Source organism: Rhipicephalus microplus, chromosome X, assembly GCF_043290135.1.
Source record: "Rhipicephalus microplus isolate Deutch F79 chromosome X, USDA_Rmic, whole genome shotgun sequence".
Lineage (NCBI taxonomy): Eukaryota > Metazoa > Arthropoda > Arachnida > Ixodida > Ixodidae > Rhipicephalus > Rhipicephalus microplus.
The window spans coordinates 275,306,970-275,325,129 of NC_134710.1; the positions used below are offsets into that span (position 1 = coordinate 275,306,970).

Below are 18,160 nucleotides of genomic sequence, written 5' to 3' on the forward strand. Positions count from 1 at the left end.
CGGGCTGTTTTGTTTTGTAAATCAAGCAAAGCATGACCTGCCACAGCAATGAATAAAAAAAGGTCAGGAGGTGCTGGGTATCGATCCCAGTACCTCTCGCATGCTAAGCGAGTGCTCTACCACCTGAGCTATACCCCCGATAGAGAGGCCATAGTTATGCTCACAACCTCATCGGTAATAACGTGACGAATATTTTGGAGAAGGAGGGAAGCCGTGTCAACTGAGAACTGGTTTTCTCGCGTCGACGGCTGCTTGTATCGCGCGCTGTTTTGTTTTATAAATCAAGCAAAGCATGGTCTGCCACAGCAATGAATAAAAAAAGGGCTGGAGGTGCTGGGTATCGATCCCAGTACCTCTCGCATGCTAAGCGAGCGCTCTACCATCTGAGCTACACCCCCGATAGAGAGGCCATAGTTATGCTCACAAGCTGATCGGTAATTACGTGACGAATATTTTGGAGAAAGAGGGAAGCCGTGTCAATCGAGAACTGGTTTTCTCGCGTTGATAGCTGCTTGTATCGCGTGGTGTTTTTTTATAAATCAAGCAAAGCATGACCTGCCTCTGCAATGAATAAAAAAAAGGTCTGGAGGTGCTGGGTATCGATCCAAGTACCTCTCGCATGCTATGCGAGCGCTCTACCATCTGAGCTACACCCCTAATAGAAAGTCCGTAGTTATGCTGATTGATTGATTGATTTGTGGGGTTTAACGTCCCAAAACCACCATTTGATTATGAGAGACGCCGTAGTGGAGGGCTCCGGAAATTTTGACCACCTGGGGTTCTTTAACGTGCACCCAAATCTGAGTACACGGGCCTCTAACATTTCCGCCTCCATCGGAAATGCAGCCGCCGCAGTCCGTAGTTATGCTGACCAGCTGATCGGTAATTACGTGATCAAACTTCTGCAGAAAGAAGGAAGCCGCGTCAGCAGAGAACTCATTTTCTCGCGTCGACGGCTTCTTGTATCGCGCGCTGTTTCGTTTTATAAATCAAGCAAAACATGACCTGCCACAGCAATGAATAGAAAAAAAGGTCTGGAGGTGCTGCGTATTGATCCCAGTACATCTCGCATGCTAAGCGAGCGCTCTACCATCTGAGCTACACCCCCGATGGAGAGTCCATAGTTATCGTCACGGGTGATCGGTAATTACGTGACGAAACTTCTGCAGAAAGAGGGAAGTCGCGTCAACTGAGAACTGGTTTTCTCGCGTCGACGGCTGCTTGTATCGTGCGCTGTTTTGTTTTATAAATCAAGTAAAGAATGACCTGCCATAGCAATGAATAAAAAAATAAAGGTCTGCAGGTCCTGGGTGTCGAACCCAGTACCTCTCGCATGCTAAGCGAGTGCTCTTCCATCTGAGCTACACCCCCGATGGAGAGTCCATAGTTATCCTCACAAGGTGATCGGTAATTACGTGACGAAACTTCTGCAGAAAGAGGGAAGCCGCGTCAGCTGAGAACTGATTTTCTCGCGTCGACGGCTGCTTGTATCGCGCGCTGTTTTGTTTTATAAATCAAGCAAAACATGACCTGCCGCAGCAATGAATAAAAGTAAAGGTCTGGAGGTGCTGGGTATCGATCCCAGTACCTCTGGCATGCTAAGCGAGCGCTCTACCATCTGAGCTACACCCCCCATAGAGAGTCCATAGTTATGCTCACGAGCTGATTTCAGAGGTCAATCTTCTGTTGGGTGCGGGAATGGCACTGATGAAGTCCGCAGATTGTAGTTGTGTCCGGCAGGCCTTCGTCGTTGTAGGGAGGATGTCGGCATTGGGATCCCGGCTAACGTGTTCGTAGGGAGTTCCGGTCCCGGGGTCCACAATAGAGGGACGCACTTTCGTAGTTCGGCAGGCTTCCCTTTGAGGGCGGGGATAGTGGTGCTGTCATGTAGTGCTTTTGGTCTCGACAGCCGCAATGGAGGGATGCGTGTTCGCTGTCCAGCAGATTTTGCCCCTGGTATTGGTGCGTTGTTGATGATGGTGAGGGGGTGCTTGTGGCTCGCCGGAGTCACAGTTTCGACTATCGTCGGGAACTCGTCTGTGATGTTGGGTGGGTGCGGGGCTCCTGCACAGTAAAAATGTTTACACCCAAAAGGGTGTAAACAGGGTGCTTATACGAGAAAGCACCCTTTGTAACAGCCTTTAACACCCATAAATGGTCGATTGAAAAAAAAGCACCCATTTGTTTGGGTGCTTGCCTCGATAGCACCCTAAATTATGATCTAACGGTGCTTTTGTGGCTGAGAAGGGTGCAGGTGACGATTCATCAGATGGAATATGCAGCATAAGAAGAACACATAATTATAATATTGTTACGTGAAGGAGACTGACTCAGAGGGGTAGTCACCGATGTATTCACAGACGGTTAGGCGAGCAGCGCCAGCCACACAGATTAGCTCGTGCCAGTCTATCTGCTTCGTCTTCTTCAGCTCCATGCACTGGCACGTAGCATGACCCCCGGCGGCGGAGGCACCGTCCCGGTGCTTTAAAGGTCGTTATCTGACGCATTATTGTAGGGCTTGATCCGCGAGACGTGTACGATATCACTGGGCCGCATAGTAGATGATGATGGGCAGATGGGGCTGATCTCGTAGGTGACAGGTGTTACTTGACGCAATATACGATAGGGTCCCGTGTAATGAGACAGAAGTTTTTCGGATAGGCCCAGCCGACGATGAGGGGACCAGAGTAAAACGAGGGTACCGGGAGCGAAATGTACGTCTCTATGTTCCGCATCGTACCGACGGCATTGGTTGGTTTGCGACGCCATCAGCCGAGCGCGAGCGAGCTGATGGGCACTATCGGCTCGCGCAATCGCGTCGCGGGCATACTCGCTGGTGGACGAGGTGTGAGCTGAGATGACTGTGTCCAGTGGTAAAGTCGGCTCTCTTCCGTACAATAAGTAGAACGGCGAAAAGCCCGCTGTGTCGTGACGGGATGAATTATACGCGAAAGTTGCGTCGGGTAAGGCAAGGTCCCAGTCTCGGTGGTCGGGCGACACGTACATAGCGAGCATATTTGTTAAAGTGCGGTTAAATCGTTCCGTAAGGCTGTTTGTTTGAGGGTGGTAAGCGGTTGTCAGTGTGTGTTGCGTCGAACAAGAACGCAGAATGTCGGCGATGACTTGGGATAAAAATGTACGGCCACGGTCTGTGAGAAGCTGTCTCGGCGCACCGTGAATCAATATAACGTCCCGTAACAAGAAGTCAGCGACGTCGGTTGCACAGCTGGTCGGTAGAGCTCGCGTAATAGCGTAGCGTGTAGCGTAGTCTGTGATAACGGCTATCCATTTGTTTCCCAATGTTGATGTGGGAAAAGGACCAAGCAGGTCTAACCCAACACGGTAAAATGGTTCCGCGGGTATGTCAATTGGTTGAAGATGGCCAGCGGGTAGCAGCGATGGTGTCTTACGACGTTGGCATAGGTCACATGTGGCGACGTATCGGCGTACCGAACGAGCAAGGCCTGGCCAGAAAAAACGGCGCCGGACGCGCTCGTACGTGCGGGATACGCCAAGGTGTCCAGCCGTGGGAGCGTCGTGAAGTTCGGTGAGAACACAGCGGCGCAAATGCTTAGGCACAACAATGAGAAGGTCGGGCCCGTCTAGTCGGAAATTGCGACGGTATAGCACACCCTTTTGAATGACAAAGTAGCGGACGGAAGCATCATTTGTGGAGGATTCCATACGGCTGATGATGTCAAGCAGCTCTGGATCACGCTTCTGTTCTTCCCCAATATTAAGGAAGTCGGACACTGACAAGATAGAGTTCTCCGTGGGCTCGTCAGTGTCCTCAGGATCGTCGACAGGGTACCGGGAGAGGCAATCGGCATCACGGTGTAGGTGGCCAGATTTGTAGACCACCGAATAGGAAAACTCTTGCAGGCGCAAAGCCCAGCGACCAAGGCGGCCTGATGGATCTTTCAGAGAGTTCAGCCAGCAGAGTGCGTGGTGGTCGGTAACTACCGAAAATGGGCGTCCGTATAGATAAGGTCGAAATTTCGCTACCGCCCATACAAGAGCCAAGCACTCACGCTCTGTTATCGAATAGTTACGTTCAGGGGCGGATAGGAGGCGGCTGGCATATGCAATAACGCAATCATGGCCATGTTGTTTCTGAGCCAGCACTGCACCAATGCCATGCCCTCTTGCATCTGTACGGATTTCCGTAGGGGCAGCAGGGTTGAAGTGTGCCAGAATCGGAGGGGTAGTGAGAAGAGCGACGAGAGTCGAGAACGCAGAAGCCTCTTCGGAGCCCCATGAAAACGGGACTTCTTTCTTGAGGAGCTGCGTAAGCGGCCTCGCTATGTGCGCAAAATTTTTCACGAAGCGTCGGAAGTAGGAGCATAGTCCGATAAAGCTGCGTACATCCTTCGCAGATCGTGGTACAGGAAAGTTTTTGACGGCGCTGATTTTTGCCGGGTCTGGTTGTACACCGTTGGCGTCTACTAAATGGCCAAGCACTGTGATTTGATGGCGTCCAAAGTGACATTTGGACGAGTTGAGCTGCAGGCCAGCGCGACGGAAGATTCCCAGGATGGCTGAGAGGCGCTCTATGTGAGTTTCAAACGTTGGTGAAAAGACGATAACGTCGTCCAAGTAGCACAAACATGTGGACCATTTGAATCCTCTGAGCAGGGAGTCCATCATTCGTTCGAAGGTGGCTGGAGCGTTACAAAGGCCGAAGGGCATGACCTTGAACTGATATAGGCCATCGGGGGTGATGAATGCCGTCTTTTCACGGTCCATTTCATCTACCTCTATCTGCCAGTAGCCGGAACGAAGGTCTATGGAGGAAAAATAGTGGGACCCATAGAGGCAATCAAGCGCATCATCTATTCGTGGCAGAGGATAGACGTCTTTTTTGGTAATTTTGTTTAGGTGTCGATAATCCACACAGAAACGCCATGCACCGTCTTTCTTGCGGACTAGCACTACACGAGAAGCCCAAGGACTGCAAGATGGCTCAATGATGTCCTTGGCGAGCATTTTGTCGACCTCACTTTGGATGATGTGACGCTCGGCCGCCGACACCCGATATGGGCGCCTATGAATAGGATGCTCATTACCAGTGTTTATGCGGTGGCTCATACCGGTAGCTTTCCCCAACGGACGGCCGCTGATGTCAAATACGTCGATGTAGGACAGCAGAACCCGGTGGAGCTCATCAGTCTGCTGCGGTGTTAAGTTGGAAGCGATCATCGAAGTAATAGCGCTGTCGGAGCAAGTGGCAGACTGATGTTGAGCGTGGGGTTCAGAAGGGGCGGCCATCGCGAAAACATCTACCGCATTGTCTTCTAAGGTGCAGAGCAACGCTAAAGACATCCCTTGCGGCAAAACTTGAGGTGTCAAGCTAAAGTTGACAACTGGGAGGCACGTAGAATTTCCTGCGACGGACAGAATGGTGTGCGGTAATGTAATGCCACGGCTTATGAGAACATCGGTGATAGGGGTCAGAACATAGTCACCGTCGGGAACTGGTGGTATTGAGACGAGCTCTATGTAGGTCAGTGTCTGTGGAGGGAGGCGCGCGTGTCCCGTTGTGCAGAGGCGACTCGGCCGTTGTGTAAGAGGTTCTGTTGCGGGCAAGTGTAGACGGAGCGTACTGGTCGAACAGTCTATGAGGGCAGAATGCGCGGATAGGAAGTCGAGGCCTAAGATTACGTCGTGGGGGCATTTATCAAGGACTGTGAAGAGAACAACTGTGTGTCGATCCGCAATGCTCACACGAGCGGAGCACATTCCAACAATCGATGCTATGCCACCATCCGCAACACGGACGAACTGGGTGGTCGCAGGTGTGAGAACCTTCTTGAGCTTGCGGCGAAAATCACTCGTCATCACGGAAAGTTGGGCGCCGGTGTCGACAAGAGCAGTGACATGTAGGCCGTCTACTTGTACGTCTATGAGGTTCCGTTTTGTCGGTATCGTCAAAAGAGGATTTTCGGTCAGTCCGAGCGATGCAGCGCCACCTCTGGGGGCTGCAACGCTTAGTTTTCCGTCGGAGAACCTCGTGGGAAGGCGGGGGAAGATGGTCGGCGGGGCTGTGGAGAACGAGACTGGCGACGTTGTGGGGATGGAGAGCGGGAGTAGCGGCGTTCAGAAGCAGGTTCCTGGGCAAAATAGTCGCGGTTGGTCTCATGGCGATAGGCAGGACGTGCATATAAGGGACGAGAGGACGGTTGTGCAGGAGGACCCCAGCGACTTCTGCAATGGCGAGAAATGTGCCCGATTCTGTGACACGAGAAGCATATCGGCTTGTCATCGTGTGTTCGCCATGCGGACGGATTACGGAACGTTGAGGGAGAGCCGGTCGGGAAGGGACGTGCAGGCGTGTATCGGGGCTGGTAGTCGGTGCGGGTAGGCGGTGAGATAGAGTGAATTCCCAAGCTGGCGATTTCCTGCCGGACGACTGCTTGAATGAGAGGCAACGTAATTGGCGGAGAAGGGTCAGGGGACGTTGTTCCCACCTTAGCTGGAGCAGCCGCTTCAAGCTCCCGCCTGACGATTCGCGTCAAGTTGTCACAGTTGTCTGGTGGATGATATGTGTCGAGACATGAGGACGTCGCAGTGGTGTTCGGGAGGCGCTGGAACTGATGGGAGATGCGTCTGCTTTTAGCTTGTTGGAACCGGCGGCATTCTTGAATGATGGCATCAACAGACGACACATTGTTGAATACCAACAAGTTGAACGCATCGTCGGCGATACCCTTTAGGATATGGGCAACTTTTTCAGGTTCAGACATATTTTCGTCAGCTTGGCGGCATAGTGAAAGGACAGCCTGAATATAACCGATGTAGGGCTCCGTGGAAGATTGTGCGCGAGTCGACAACTCATTTTTCGCAGCTTCACGACGACCGGAGATGTTGCCAAAAAGCTCACGGATCTTTGCCTTGAAGCTGTCCCAGCTTGTTATGTCATGCTCGTGGTTATCAAACCAAACACGAGGTGTTCCGTCGAGATAAAAGATGACGTTTGCCAGCATAAGAGTGGGATCCCACCTGTAAGTGGCGCTGACGCGTTCGTAGAGGCGTAGCCACTGGTCGACGTCGGAACCCTCGCTGCCCGAGAACACGCCGGGGTCTTTGAGCGCGGGAAGCGTCACGAATGTTGTTGCGGGCGCTGGGTTGACAGGTCGGGCAGAAGGGGGAGCGACCGGAGAGGATGTAGCCGAGTCTTGGGTGGTCATGTTGTAAGCCGCGAGTGAGCGTCCGCTTCGGAGTTCCGTGGCGAGGACGGGGATCGCACAACTCCACCAAATATGTTACGTGAAGGAGACTGACTCAGAGGGGTAGTCACCGATGTATTTACAGACGGTTAGGCGAGCAGCGCCAGCCACACAGATTAGCTCGTGCCAGTCTATCTGCTTCGTCTTCTTCAGCTCCATGCACTGGCACGTAGCAATATTTCGGATTTTACGTCTCAAAAACCTCGATACGATTATGAGGGTCGTCGTAGTGGAAAGCTCTAGAGATTTTGACCATTTGGTGTTCTTTACTGGGCGCTGATATCGCACAGTGCACAGGCGTCTACCTTTTCGCCTCCATGTGAATTCGACTGCCACGGCCGGCATCAAATCCGCGACCTTCGGATTGGCGGCCGAGCAGCGTAGCTACTGCACGAATATGTTGACCTTGCGTTAAATGACGGCCTAGACTTAGAATGTGTGAAAGTGCTCTCCGAATACAGCAGAATGCCAGCAGAAGCAAATCGCGTTTCATCTATAATGGCAATTAACTGCAATCCACGTTACGAAAGCTCACCTTAGCGTTGCTTATAAGCTACATGTTTGCTGTGGATTATATACAGGAACATAATGTTCGCCCGAGTATGGGTGTGTGTGCATGAGCCTGCGCATGTGTTCGCGTGTAAGCGCGATTGTGTGTACACCCGTGCATGTGTGCGTGCGCGTGTATGTACGAGTCCGTGCTTGTGTTAAGCGTGCCTGTGCACATGTGTACGCCCACGCATGCGTGCGTTTACGGTCGCGTGTGTGTGTTGCCGTATGTGTGTATACGTGTATGTGTGTGCACCTGTGAATAAGTATGCGTGTGTATCAGCCCGTGCGCCCTCAAATTTCGTGTGTGTGTGCGGGGGCGGGGGCACTGCTTCTTAGTGTTTAAGGTCCCACACCTGTTCAGACTGGCAGTCTATATGGGAGGTGGCTTAAGAAATGGCGGTGGTCAACGCACTGTACACGAACTATTCAGTACATGGAAAACAGCTGCACATTTTTGTACCTCATCATTGCTTACGAACTTGCTGTGGTAGCTGATTAGGTCCGCTGAGGCGCTTCTACGCTCGAAAACGTGGGTTATGACCAATTCACACGGAAAGCTGTCACGGCACTTATGCACAACCATCGTTTATATTAACAACGTTTAACAAGAACGTGCCCTGCCTTTGCTACAGGTGCTTAGCAAGCTCATTGGGCAACCATATGGAATTATATGCTGGTCATGTGGTCAGCAAAAAGTTTGTTATAACAACCTCGGCACGTTTCGTGGTGCGTGACAAGCCTTCTAAACATCCGCGACTGTGGATTAATTTGTTCCAGCTTCGACTACGCATTCAGTGTTTGCGGCACCATTCGCGGAATTGCCAGACACAGACAATGCGAAAAGAAATTCCTCTGGAAAAAGGTGTAGCGATGCTCTCCCGCTAATGCAACCGAGGACGAAATAATTATTGTTTCTGGCCATTCCATGGTGCACTTTGTTTTCCGCAAGTTTTGCTTCGCTATTTTTTCCCCACTGCAATCGCATTCCGTCAAAATACTCAAAGAACCCGAGGCTGGTAAATAACCTGCGTCGCTGTGCGACTGGCTGGAAGGAGAGTTGCCGTTTACAAGGAGTCATTCCGCGTCGAACGGCCGTCCGCCGTATGCGCCATAGCATTTGCCTTTCGGCGCCGTCTTGGCGGGTTTCTCGCTCCTTCCCCCCCCCGCTCACCCCGGCCAGCGTTGCTCCCACAACAGCGGCGTAGATAAGCGAATAGTTGCGTCACCGAACACCTGCGTCGACAGCTGCGGCGCCGCCGCCAGTGCCTCCTCCTTCTCTCTCTCAACGTTGCTCTCTCTGTCGCATCGTCTTTGAAATGCGTTGCGTTGGTCTGGGGTCTTGGTCGCTGTGTGTGTTCTAGCGAACAGGCGCATATTAAATGGTGGTCACGCATGACACCGTGTTTGGTGTCATGCGTGACGCTCGGATTAAGGAATATTCATGGAGTGGTGGACACGGACAACGTGGGCCTGTTAACGGTGAGTGTACTGTTTTCGTAGGTAGTAATCATACAGCGCTAGCTGGGCGCCTGCAGCAGCTCTGCCGTAGTAGGCTGCCAGCCATTTACAACAGCATGCGTTCGCGGGCCTGTTGCAGATGCCCGATTAAACGTGTGACCTAACGAGTTCACACTGCTATGCGCGATGTTGTGTAAGTGCCTGCATCACTCATACAGTGAGTGATGTGATCACTTAACAAGGGCGGGATTAGTTGCTGATCGCACATTGTCTCTACACTGCACAAAGTGATTGATGTTGTTTTAAGATGTGATTTGGGCTACATCGTAATAACATTTCTATTAATACTCAAATGTGCAACGTGCTTCTGTAGGTGTAAGCGTAAAAAAAGAAAAAAAAGAAAAAATTATGAGGCGCACTGTACGCAATGGCTTTTTTTTTCTTAAAGACGGTATAGTTGGAGGTGCTGATATGCCGCGATGCTCCCAGCACGTGCGCCTCGGTCTTTTAAGCTGTTTAGTACAAGTGTCACCAGCAACAGGGAAAGATCTAGCAGACTTCCAAAGGCGCGTTGTTGTGGCCATCGCCGTGCGTTGTTTTTCATCGTTTCTGTTTGCTGTTTTCGTGCTTTGCCTTCATCTGCGATAACGTTCGGCGTTATAACAGAATCGAGAGAGTATACGTGACTGTGGGAGCTATGTGCGGTAGCTCTAGCATAAGCCATGGCTGCTGCAACGTAGACGGCATCCGCGCGCGTTGGTGTCGTTCGAGCGCTCCTACTTGCTTGATTGTGTTTAACTGAGTATTTAGGCACGGGTTACGTTTGTAAATCCCGTGGTCATTAATCGCTAATAGCGTGTCCTGATTGCCATCAGAGAATGGGCTTGGTTGTCGAAATATGCCAGACGCTTTTTCTGAAGCAAGCTTTGAAAACATTTTTCAAAGAAATACTTTCATACGTGCTAGGCAGTGCCTATTGCAGGCCCGCAACTCTTTAAAAACTTCATGAGCTATCACATCTTTTATCAAATTACAATGAATTAAGATAATTGAATTATAGATGACGAATTTCTGTGCTAGATTAGGTGCACAAAACACATGTTCGCAGCCCTATGTCTAGAAAGCAGGCAAATAGGAAGCACAGCGTCAAATTTGGATTAGATTCCATTGACGGAGCGTCTTGTGAGGGTAGAAAGAACGAGAAAATTGTTAATTTTTGATGCCCTTATAGAGGCAGTCAGAATTGCACTGATTGGTGACTTGTAACAATTCCTCAGATTGTTAGAGGCGTGATTAAAGTCAGTAAATCTTTTACTTTTTTTTGCAGACCTCTTCGCTAGTGCCACGCCCAAGATCATTTGTTCTCATGTAAAAGAGAAAGCAGAGATGTCTTCACTGTTTGTAAATGAAGAGGTAAGTTTTTTATGCGTTTTTGATTAATGCTACATGTTCTGAACGTTGTACTTTAAGAATTGTTTTTCACACTGGCTGACTACCCTAGAAGGAATTTGATTCTTAGGTGAGTTCAGGCTTTCGTAAGTGCCATTTTGAGCTATAGTCTTACACTTCACCTCATTTCGGGAATTCGCTGTATGCTGCAAAACTCTTATCTTTATCATACAAAATTATTGGAATGTATGGGTTGTATGCTTCGAGTTCAGTATAATGTACACGCCATTTCGAAGGATGCACACTACACATTCTTTATATATGGTGCTGCCATAACAGCACGAACATCCTTTTATGAGAAGTCATATTTGCTCTTATTACAGGATGAGAGGGTGCCGCTGACGTCCTGCGTAGTCTACCCCGGCCCCAGCCTAGAGCAAGCCTACTTCCTGAACCTCCACATGGATAACCGAAAAATCTTCCATGTCAGTGATGACGAAGAAGGAGTGACAGCACTGATGAGTTGATTTTTTTTATTTTCAACATTGTCTACGGCCGCAAGGCCTTTAACAACCACCGTGATTTAGCGGCTTTTTCTCGGCGTGAGTTTGGAGTTTATCAAAAAAGTTGTTCAGGCAGTACGACTCTGAAAATTTTAGTGTCACAATGCCTGAACAACTTTTTCTAGTGTGGTCATGGTAGATGAACAAATATTGTTATTTGTGTAAGTTATTTTGCTTAAATATTGCTGGACCATTCCATGCCAAACGTCCCAGCCACTTTGGCGACCATCTGAATTGTATTTGAAAAAAAAATGTGCTGACTTACTGCGTTGAAAACAGTGAACTGCTAGAATATTTCAGCGAGAAAAAAAGTTTTGTTCATGTGGCTGGCTTATAACTTCCTGGCATAATGCCGTCCGTGTGCTGTTTGTGAAAAATTTCGTTTAAAAACTACCGCTTATTTTTTCTAAAGCAAATTCGGTCTACGTGTTAAGTAAATGTGCTTCTGTAAGGTATTTGAAGCTCAATAATATTAGTGCAATTTTTTTGCCACATTCGCTTCCAAGAATAAAGCCAAAATGTGTTATGTTTGCATTTTTTATTGCAATATTGCACTTTGTATGAATATCTGAGCAGTGAATACTTACTCCACAGAAGGTTTATTTTGAGGAAAAAATATCTTTATACCTCTCAAGCTGCTGAAATATACGAGAAAATATCACGAATTTCACAAAATCGTGATTTTTGTCCGTATTGAGATGCAATTTGCTCCATGTTGTGATACAATGAAAACTCATCATTATATCTAAACTGTAAGAAAATGAAATTCTTTCTGTAATAAAAATCTTATCGCAAAAAGGACAGGAAAGAGCACTGTCAACTAAATTTTATTGAAGGTGCTACGAGCGTTTTTATACTGAGCACGAGACCAGGGCTCATCTGCAACAACACACGTGTGACCATGACAAAATAATTTTAACCGAGAAAAGAATACTCTTTTTCGGAAAAGATAAGTGAAGGTGTACTGATGCATTGATCCTTGGCCTTCCTGATAAAGAGTTCTAAAATCTCTCATTTTTCTGCTTGCTTTTTTTTTTCAAAAACCGTGTTTTATGAAACCTAGGACTACACTTACATTCTTTACGGTGTCCGGCCATGAGACTACTATAGCCCTTCTTAACATTTAAAGCACGCTGTCTTGCTTGATCATTGAAGCATTGCCCAGTTTGTCCTATGTTTACTTTTCCACGTGTTAGCGCTATCTCATACACATTAGATTGGCATTCAGTAAACCTATTCTAGTGACGAATGGTGCAAGATTGACTATTCCTGTTGCTGTAAGTACATGCACTTTGAAAGCTTGCAAGGGGTGGAAAACAACAATGTCATATCTGCTGGCTCTTTTTCTAAAATTGTGAGACACCTTATGTACGTAGTACCGTGTGACATGCAAAGGTGATTGGTCATTGTCTTTTTCTTTTGGTCCTGTTTCCTTTAACTTTTCTTTCTGCAGGAGGGTTTCGCAAACAAGTGTGATGATGCTGTTGGGGTATTGGCTGGTGCTATCAGCCCAGGAGTGCTAAGAATGTTCTGCCTTTTGATAGTGGGCATTCAAAATTAGTAGAAAGAGGAATTGATACCACATGTATTCAGGCCACCCTTCAGAAGTCATGTTAGCACAAGGGTGAGGTCAGGCTTAAAAACCAGATTAAAAGACTAAAAGATGCTGGGTATCCCAACAGAATCATCACACCCGTTTGCAAAATCCTCCTGCAGAAAGTAAAGTTAAAGAAGACAGGACCAACAAAAAACAATGACCAAAACCTTTGCATGTTATACCACATCACGTGTCTCACAATTAAAAAAATAGCCAGCAGATATGATATTGGCGTGTTGTTTTCCACCCCTTGCAAGCTTTCAAAAGTGTGTGTACTAAAACAGCAACAGGAATTGTCAATCTTGCCCCATTCGTCACGAGAATAGGTTTACTTAATGCCAATATAACGTTTGTAGAAGTATTCTTTATCAGGTAAACCAATGACCAGTGCATTACTACACGTTCACTTATCCTTTCCGAGAGGGAGTATTCTTTTCACAGTTAAGATTATTTTGTAGTGCTCACACGTGTCGTCGCGCATGAACACGGTTCTTCTACTCCGTATAAAAGCGCTCGTAGCACATTCATTAAATTCAGTTAACAGTCGGTGCTCTTTCCTGTCCTTTCTGTCTCTTCCTAAAGTTGTCGCGATGTGACTAGCACACACCCACGATGAACCAACTCTCCCAAATTGAGCTCTTGTTACGTAACACGTAGACCGAGTTTCGTATGGAAAGAAGGAGCGGTGCTTTTAAAATAAAATTTTTCACATACAACACCTAGACGGCATTCCAGGAAGTTCAGAAGGCAGTCACGTGACCAAATAATTTTCCTCTCCTAAATATTCCAGAAGTTCACTATTTTCAATGCAGCACGAGTTTTTCGAATACATTTGAGATGGTTGCCAAAATGGCTGGAACATTTGGCATAAAGTGACCCAGCTGTGTCATTAGCCATAGTTATGCATTACCTCTTTTGTTTTTTGTGTGTCCTGACTCAGTTTTGTGTTCGTTTTTAGCATATTGTGTTTCTGATCAATGTATTGGTTTCTTAAGTATTCGCTAAAGTTATATGTGCGAAAACCCGTATATGTTTGCATGTACATCATTTCTCATAACCAATTGTTATACATCCAGGAATACAAAGCTTAAACCACTGTGATTGTATACATTTGAAAACACTATCCATATATATTTTTGTGTGCATCACTTCTTCGGAACGATTGTGTACATGAAGGCGTATATAGTGAAATCATGGTGATTGTATATATTTGAAAGAAGCATAAGTATATATTTGCCTGTATTTAATTCCTATTAACCGGTTGTGTACACGAAGGAGTATTAAACTGGAAACCACTGGGATTGTAGATACTTGAAAGAATTATAGGGATATATTAGCGTGTATTTCATTTCTAGTCTCTATGTACTTGAAGCAGTATACTAAACTGAAACCAGTGTAATTGTATGTTGCAAAGAATTGTCAATAAAGTGAAACTGAAAAAATATAATAAACATTTGAAGTGTTGCATGTGTAGTGTACGTATACGTGAACGTATATCTGGTGAAAAAGTTGTGTGGCAGAAGAAAACTTTATGTTTTATTTGCCTAATAAATAAACGCAATATGCAAGGGCAGCAAGGCTTCATTTTCTGTAACGCGCATTATGCGTATACTGTGAAGTATATATAGATCCAGCACAAGTTCATTCACGATTGTACGCGTTTATATTTTTGCCTACAAGCAATTAATGGAGCTCGAAAGGTGGCGCACTATCGATAATCAGGACCACTTTCTTCAAGTAGTGTGTAATCAGTGCATGCTGATATCTATTAGTGCAGTCTAAAAGAATACTGCCACCCCTGCCATCGGTACTCAACACCCTTGTGCACCCTTCTCGCACCGTCCTCAGAAGCTGCTAAAAAAGTGATGGACATCGAAGGCACCCTTCCTTAAGGGTGTTTTTGTAACACCCTACAGTTTTTTTACATGTACACCCTATTCTAAGCGTGCATAGTAAGGCACCCTTTTTGGAAGGTGCTGAATTAACACCCTCAGGGTGTCGTCCACGGGACAAGCTCATTTACACCCTTCTGGGTGTAAAAATTTTTACTGTGTGGAGTATGTTGATACGTAGAGTTCTTGTCGTGGGCTCCTAGAATATGTTGATATGCAGAGTTCTTGTCGTGGGTGTCTTGTTGTGGTGAACGGATATTGACGGGAGCTACTGGCTGAGTCGACCACCTTGTGGAGGCTTCGAGGTCTCCGCGACCGAGTGCACTCTTGAGGTTTTCTACAATCAATGCAACACCCATGAAACGTGGATGACGCCCATCCGCAGCAAGAAAGCGTCTTGGTGGCAACTGCTTGAATTGATAGTCGATGTATGACACCTTGCTGGGTCTTCAGCAGTAGGCCTTGACTGTCTCGTTGAATTGACGAGTGTCCCGGTTGAAATGGTGCACAAATTGTTCGTCACCAGGATCACTTTGTGTGTGTTTAGAAAATAATTATGAACGATTTCAAGTACTTGGTACTCAACTATGGGAGAGCAGTGAGCCGTCCCTAAGTCTTCGTCTGCTTCGGATGCCAACTCAACGTGGTCGATTGCTATCGCATGCGGAGCCGACCTAACAATACTTACTATAGCATACTCAATACTTTCAACAGCCAATGTGGCACAAGCCACTGTGGAAGTTCTTCTATTTTTGTATGCATTAAAATTGAAAATATCTCCAACATTAACAGTTGGCTTGACTTACTATTGAAAGAAATGCTTGGCTTTATTTTAAATTATGGGCTATTATATGCAACTACTGCTGCAGGGTCAACATTATTCATCTAAATGCCGATTTCTTTCGCCCGGGAGCTGCTTCGGAATAAAGGAAGTTGTCGTTTAGCACGGCCGGCTTTAGAAATGGCAAGTGATGTTCAACTGCATAACAGTGGAGACTCTTGTGCAGGCTTCCATGCCCTGAGTTTGGTCTGTACATATCTATCTATCTATCTATCTATCTATCTATCTATCTATCTATCTATCTATCTATCTATCTATCTATCTATCTATCTATCTATCTATCTGTCTATCTATCTATCTGTCTATCTATCTAGCCACCTACGGCTTTTAGCTCTCCTGGTCGTTTGGATACTGGTATCGATACCAAACTTGGTATGGCATAACATGACTGTATTGTGCGCATGTTTGACTAGTCATAACATGAAAATAATGACATGTATGTCATGAATGTCATGATTTACATTTAATGGCCTTCCTGCTTTCGCGGTGGTTTCGTTAACATGGCATGTTGCAAAAATAATGTGGTATGACGTGATTGTATGCGAACACAAGCGACATACCCTAACATGAAAATCATGACATGCGTGGCATGTACCAACATGACAACATGCCACGCTCATGATGCGCTCTCGGTCATTTCGCTAGCGTCACATATACTAAATTTGGTATTACGGTACGTGAATGGATGACGAAGGTATGTGACTGGTACAAACATGATAATCGCAACACGCGTGTAATGTAACAAGACTACATGCCACACTCATGATGCGCTCGTGGCCGTTTCGCTAGCTTCACATATGCCAAATTTGGCATTACGTGACGTCAATGTATGACGTATTTATGTGACTAGCGCAAACATGATACTCATGAGATGCGTGTCATGTGAGAACATGACTACATGCCACAGTCAAGGCACGAATACACTTCGACGTGACCCGGCGCGCGTGCGTACCAGCGTTCATTTTGTCGCGTCACGCCAGCCTTGCAACACCAGGCGCCAGTCCTGTCATATAGTCGCACGACGTGCTGCGTTGCTTTGACGCATGCGCGTTTCAGCGCGTCCGGCGTCCCTCCGTGTCAAAAAGAGGCAGACGCAGTGCTGTGTGGATAACGCATCGGCGTCAAATGCAGCATGTCGCATTTCGAGCCGGTTGCTTTCGGGCCACGCCTGGCGTCAGATTGTACAGAGTGCTCGCGTTTTGAAAACGTAGCGTCCGTGTGCCCAGCGTGCGCACGCGTCAACGTTACGTCGTTATATATTGGGCCCTTCATGATGCACTCGAGGCCGTTTCGCAAGCTACACGTATACCAAACTTGGTGTTACGTGACGTCAATGGATGATGAAGGTATATGACTGGTGCAAACATTATAATCCTGACACACGTGTCATGTAAGAACATGACAACATGCGACGCTCATAGCATTCTCGCGGCCGTTTCGCTAGGCCCATATATACTCAATTTGGTATCACGTGACGTGAATAGATGACGAAGGTAAACGACACATTCAAAAATTATAATCATGACATGGAAGCCGTGTACGGCATAATTTACCTCCACCTCATAACGGTTTGGAGATTTAAAGTGACATATCAAACTTCCTCATTCGTGCTTCGCATATCATCGATTCTTACTGTATATATACGTGGGATCTGCCAGTTTTTTTCCTCATGGCGCTCGAATTTCTTAGACTTCCCAATAAACTAAGAAACGAGAAAGCCAAGGTAAGTATATGAGTTATCATCTGCAGCAGTTATGAAGTTAAGCGTGAAGGAAGTAAAGTGGGCAAAACGATAACTTGCCGCTGGCAGGGATCAAACTTACGAACTCTGAACAGCGCGTCCGATGCTCCACCATCTGAGCCACATCAGCAGTCACCTTTCCCCCTCCCCTCCCTCGTCCACTTCATGGGGTAATATCACCAGTATTTTTGATTACTTATTATACTACACACAGGCATCTAGTCTGCCAGAAGGAAACACACAATAAATAAAAAATAACAGTGCAAATATAAAGGATTGTTTTCTTTTTTGGGACACACAACACTAATAAGAGGTAACAAACATGGCTCTAATACACCAAGACGGTGTGGCCACCACAAGCATTGTTTTTTCATGATAAACTGAATATCATCGATAGTCCACGTTACATGTTGTTTATTGGTGGCCTGCATGAATACAGCAATTAACCATTGCAACAGTCAAGACACTCTACGAAATCACTCTCCATGCTGTCTTATGAAGGTGGTGGTGCACATCTGACATTGCACTCGTTTGTGAGAAAAACAAGTGCTCTATAAAGAATAATAGGCTTCCCGCCACTGTATATCACGGGAAAATACGTGGTACTATAGTAGCGTCTCACGTTGAAGCTGTTCAGCGGCACACAAAGGCTTGCCGGAATCCCACCATTGCAAAAAACCATCTGCCACCCACTAGCGCACCACAAAGCCGTACACAAGCACAGGAAACATGAGGCAAGCTACCCCCACAAACGATCACAGAGAAAAAAGCACAAGAAAGCACACGGGCACGCGCAACTCTTGAGGCGACCAGATTACAACACGAAGTGCAGGCTCCTTTATTTAGCGCCCCCACCTCAATAAAAAAATCACAGCATATATCCACGGAGTGAATGATGATC

At 46.9% G+C, this 18,160-nt stretch overlaps 3 non-coding genes across 3 annotated transcripts; all 3 read right to left on the reverse strand.

The window, feature by feature from the left end:
* Positions 1-65: 65 nt before the first annotated feature.
* On the reverse strand, positions 66-138 carry TRNAA-AGC (transfer RNA alanine (anticodon AGC)). Its single transcript has one exon. It is a non-coding gene; the product is annotated as a tRNA-Ala (tRNA).
* Positions 139-325: 187 nt separating this feature from the next.
* On the reverse strand, positions 326-398 carry TRNAA-AGC (transfer RNA alanine (anticodon AGC)). The gene has a single exon. It is a non-coding gene; the product is annotated as a tRNA-Ala (tRNA).
* Positions 399-1,560: 1,162 nt separating this feature from the next.
* Positions 1,561-1,633, reverse strand: TRNAA-AGC (transfer RNA alanine (anticodon AGC)). The gene has a single exon. It is a non-coding gene; the product is annotated as a tRNA-Ala (tRNA).
* Positions 1,634-18,160: the final 16,527 nt, after the last annotated feature.